The sequence below is a fragment of the Dendrobates tinctorius genome, unplaced genomic scaffold (assembly GCF_039654945.1).
Source record: "Dendrobates tinctorius isolate UK_male_01 unplaced genomic scaffold, ASM3965494v1 ptg000005l, whole genome shotgun sequence".
In the NCBI taxonomy this organism is placed as follows: Eukaryota; Metazoa; Chordata; class Amphibia; order Anura; family Dendrobatidae; genus Dendrobates; species Dendrobates tinctorius.
In genome coordinates this window covers 27,373,028-27,378,395 of record NW_027361673.1, presented here as the reverse complement: position 1 = coordinate 27,378,395, position 5,368 = coordinate 27,373,028, and positions in this window count along the sequence as shown.

Genomic DNA, 5,368 nt, shown 5'->3' with positions numbered 1-5,368 from the left:
CTTTTGGACACTGGACACTTGTGGATTGTGTGCGGCCCACTGATATCTGAGCGCTATGTGACATGCTCGATGGCACAGCTGCCTGTGACCAAAGTGACGAGAGGATAATGGAGATTTTGAATCTCTGCGTACACTTGTGGACAGTGGACACTTGTGGATTGTGTGCGGCCCACTGATATCTGAGCGCTATGTGACACGCTCGATGGCACAGCTGCCTGTGACCAAAGTGACGAGAGGATAATGGAGATTTTGAATCTCTGCGTACACTTGTGGACAGTGGACACTTGTGGATTGTGTGCGGCCCACTGATATCTGAGCGCTATGTGACACGCTCGATGGCACAGCTGCCTGTGACCAAAGTGACGAGAGGATAATGGAGATTTTGAATCTCTGCGTACACTTTTGGACACTGGACACTTGTGGATTGTTTGCGGCCCACTGATATCTGAGCGCTATGTGACACGCTCGATGGCACAGCTGCCTGTGACCAAAGTGACGAGAGGATAATGGAGATTTTGAATCTCTGCGTACACTTTTGGACACTGGACACTTGTGGATTGTGTGCGGCCCACTGATATCTGAGCGCTATGTGACACGCTCGATGGCACAGCTGCCTGTGACCAAAGTGACGAGAGGATAATGGAGATTTTGAATCTCTGAGTACACTTGTGGACAGTGGACACTTGTGGATTGTGAGCGGCCCACTGATATCTGAGCGCTATGTGACACGCTCGATGGCACAGCTGCCTGTGACCAAAGTGACGAGAGGATAATGGAGATTTTGAATCTCTGCGTACACTTGTGGACAGTGGACACTTGTGGATTGTGTGCGGCCCACTGATATCTGAGCGCTATGTGACACGCTCGATGGCACAGCTGCCTGTGACCAAAGTGACGAGAGGATAATGGAGATTTTGAATCTCTGCGTACACTTTTGGACACTGGACACTTGTGGATTGTGTGCGGCCCACTGATATCTGAGCGCTATGTGACACGCTCGATGGCACAGCTGCCTGTGACCAAAGTGACGAGAGGATAATGGAGATTTTGAATCTCTGCGTACACTTTTGGACACTGGACACTTGTGGATTGTGTGCGGCCCACTGATATCTGAGCGCTATGTGACACGCTCGATGGCACAGCTGCCTGTGACCAAAGTGACGAGAGGATAATGGAGATTTTGAATCTCTGCGTACACTTGTGGACAGTGGACACTTGTGGATTGTATGCGGCCCACTGATATCTGAGCGCTATGTGACACGCTCGATGGCACAGCTGCCTGTGACCAAAGTGAAGAGAGGATAATGGAGATTTTGAATCTCTGCGTACACTTTTGGACACTGGACACTTGTGGATTGTGTGCGGCCCACTGATATCTGAGCGCTATGTGACACGCTCGATGGCACAGCTGCCTGTGACCAAAGTGACGAGAGGATAATGGAGATTTTGAATCTCTGCGTACACTTGTGGACACTGGACACTTGTGGATTGTGTGCGGCCCACTGATATCTGAGCGCTATGTGACACGCTCGATGGCACAGCTGCCTGTGACCAAAGTGACGAGAGGATAATGGAGATTTTGAATCTCTGCGTACACTTGTGGACAGTGGACACTTGTGGATTGTGTGCGGCCCACTGATATCTGAGCGCTATGTGACACGCTCGATGGCACAGCTGCCTGTGACCAAAGTGACGAGAGGATAATGGAGATTTTGAAACTCTGCGTACACTTTTGGACACTGGACACTTGTGGATTGTGTGCGGCCCACTGATATCTGAGCGCTATGTGACACGCTCGATGGCACAGCTGCCTGTGACCAAAGTGACGAGAGGATAATGGAGATTTTGAATCTCTGCGTACACTTTTGGACACTGGACACTTGTGGATTGTGTGCGGCCCACTGATATCTGAGCGCTATGTGACACGCTCGATGGCACAGCTGCCTGTGACCAAAGTGACGAGAGGATAAGGGAGATTGGATTGCTTTTAAAAAAGCAGTTTGCGGAGCAGTGGGTAAATAGCAATGCCAGCGTGTCATGAAGCCTTAGAAGGCAGCCCAACAACCAAAACCACTGATACACCACAATATAGCCTCCCCTTGCACTGCACACACAGTGACTGGTGTGTTGTGCAGGCCAAATCGCTAGCAGCAGAAGCAGTTTTTTTGTCTTCTTCCCTGCCTAACGCTCTCCCTACAGAATCAGCAGCAACCTCTCCCTATACTAAGATCGGCAGAAGTAAGATGGCGGTCGGCGTGCACGCCCTTTTATACCCCCTGTGACGCCCACCAAAGCAAGCCAATCACTTGCATGCCCTTCTGAAAGATGGTGGTGACCCGTGCCTATGTCATCACGTTGCCCACAGTGTCCGTGGATCCTGATTGGCTGAAAAAGAGCGCAAAACAAACTTTTGAAACGCGACTTTGGCGCGTAAGTCGCCGACCTCGTGGCCGACTTCATCCTAGGGTCGGGTTTCGTTTCATGAAACCCGACTTTGCCAAAAGTCGGCGACTTTTGAATTTTTTCGACCCGTTTCGCTCAACTCTAGCTGCAACGTTAAAAACAACTATAAGAGAGAGAGAAAACGAAATATAGAATTCTTATGTCAGTACTATTACTACTGTTATCCCTACAGAGAGAACACTGTACAGTGCTATAGAATGGTGCAAGCACGTACATACGTTTTTCAATTTCATAGTAATAAGCTCATCATATAATTCAGCTAACTGATCAACACTCAATGTAATGTTTAGAATTGAAAAGAAGTGAACTGAGAAACCTAACAAAGCCTGGAACATACTGAATTTATTACAGATAGATAAGTGAAGAGACGTGTTGCTAGTTTAAAATTACATTGGAATTTACTTGCAACTCACAGCAATGAGCCCACAAACAATGTTCAGAATTATAATGCCTCCAACTGACTCTTAAAGGGAATCTGTCACCAGGATTTTGCTATCTAATCTGAGAGCAGCATAATGTAGAGATTTCAGAGATGTATCACTTACTGGACTGCTTAGTGTATTGTTTTTAATAAAATCATTGCTTTATCAGCAGGAGATTATCACTAGAGCACTAGTAGCAAAGCCCTGCCCCCACCACTGATTGATAGCTTTTCGCTTATGTTCTGCATATGTGCAGTGTACACAGCAAGCTACCAATCAGTGGTTTGGGGGTGGGGCTATGCAGAGCTCAGGATTCAGAGAACTGGTAGCAGATTAAGCAGTTTTTAAATAAAACTGCAGCAACCAGTAAAGTAAGTGATAGATTACTGGAATCAAGGTCTCTGCTGCTCTGCTCTTTTTTTTTGTTTCTCCATTACATATTTTTGTTTAGGTGATTATGTGAGGGTTATTTTATTAAAGGGCTTTTCCTACTAAAGCAAGTTGCCACTTACTTTTATTCAAACAGGCACTGCAGAACCCCACTATCTCTGGAGGTCCAAGACCTGAGGTTCCCAACAGTGGGACCTCCAGCAATCAGCAAGTTGTTACCTATGTGAATAGGTGATAACTAGCTTTTTTGGGAAAACACATTCAGTGTAAGGGTATGTGCACATGCTGTGGATTCTGCTGCGGATCCGCAGCAGATTTGGCCCTGCGGATCCGCAGCAGTTCCGCAGACAGTGTACAGTACAATGTTAGCCACTGGAATTTCAAATCCGCAGTGCACATGCTGCAGATTTTTCTGCGCGGTTTTGCTGCGGTTTTAAATCCTTAGCACGTCAATTCTTTCTGCGGATTCCGTGTTCCATTGTCAATCCACAGGGGAAAACGGCTGGCAAATCCGTAGGAAAACCACAGGTCACTTTAACTGCAAATCCGCTCTGAAAAATCCGCAGGTGAATCCGCAGCGTGTGCACGCGGCCTAAATTATTATGAAAGCAATATGATTATCCTGAATTTTTTCTGTGCATCTTATTATAAAATGGCTACTAATTAGTTAGCTGAAATATTTATTAAAAGCTCTGTAGTCCACTCTTCAAAATGCTGCAGTTTCTTCTACATACTGACAACTGAGTGACCTAATCATCTGGGCTTACTTATAGTGCAAAACTCTCACTAAAGCTGCAGACTTTAAAGGGAATCTGTCACCCCATTTTGGCCTATCAGCTGCCGGCGACGCTAACAGGGGCTTATCTACAGCTTTCTGTAATGCTGTAGATAAGCCCCTGATGCAACCTGAAAGATAAGAAAAAAATAGTTAGATTATACTCATCCTGGTATTCGGTCCGGTCCAATGGGTGTCGCCGTCCCATCCAGCGTCTCCCATCTTCATACGATGATGTCCTCCTCCTTGCTACTCCCTTGGCTCCTGTGCAGGCGTACTTTATCTGCCCTGTTGAGGGCAGATTAAAGTACTGCAGTGCGCAGGTGCGGGACCTCTCTGACCTTTCCCGGCGCCTGCACACTGCAGTACTTTACTCTGCCCTCAGCAGAGCAGATAAAGTACGCCTGCGCAGGAGCCAAGGGAGAAGCAAGGAGGAGGACATCATCGTATGAAGATGGGAGGCGCCGGACCGGACCGTGACAATCACCGCACCTGACTCCGCCTCCGGTGAGTATAATCTAACGTGCTTTTCTTATCCTTCAAGTTACATTGGGGGCTTATCTACAGCATTACAGAATGCTGTAGATAAGCCACTGATGGTGGTGGCTGCAGCTTATAGGGCTAAAATGGGGTGACAGATTCCCTTTAAAGGGAATCCGTCCGTAGGATCAACCCTCCAAAACCGTCTATACGGGCATGTAGATCACAGGAAGCTGAATATAATCATTTATTTCTGCAATCCAATGTATTATTCCAGAGAAATCCACATTTTTCTTAAATGTACTGTATTTTTCGGATTATAAGATGCACTTTTCCCCCCAAATTTTGGGAGAATTGGGGGATGCATCTTATAATGCAGATATACTGTAACTTACTGGCCTTGGTGGAGCAGGGTCCCAGGGTCGCTTCTGGAGGAGGAATGAGTGGAGTGTTGCTGCAGGCCGCAGGCTGGAATGAAGGGGTGTTCGGATGTGCAAAGCTGAGGGTATTCGGTGGTGCTGGGGCTCCGCCGACATTTTGTGAAAGCCCGGAACCCCAGCACTTCTATGAGTTACGATGCGTTGGACTCTGGGAAAATGGATGCCGGGGCCGACGTATGCACAGATGGAGATCTCGGCACCAAGATCTCAGGAGATGAGATCTCGGTGCTGAGATGTCATCTCCCAAGACCTTGGTGCTGAGATCTCCATCTTTAGGCTGCCTTGCTCGCACCTGCCTTTTCAGCTTTGCCACATAATCTTTTTTTCTCATGATACCATCTATTTTGTGAAGTGCACCAGCCTCTCCTGCAGCAAAACAACCCCACAACATGAAGCGG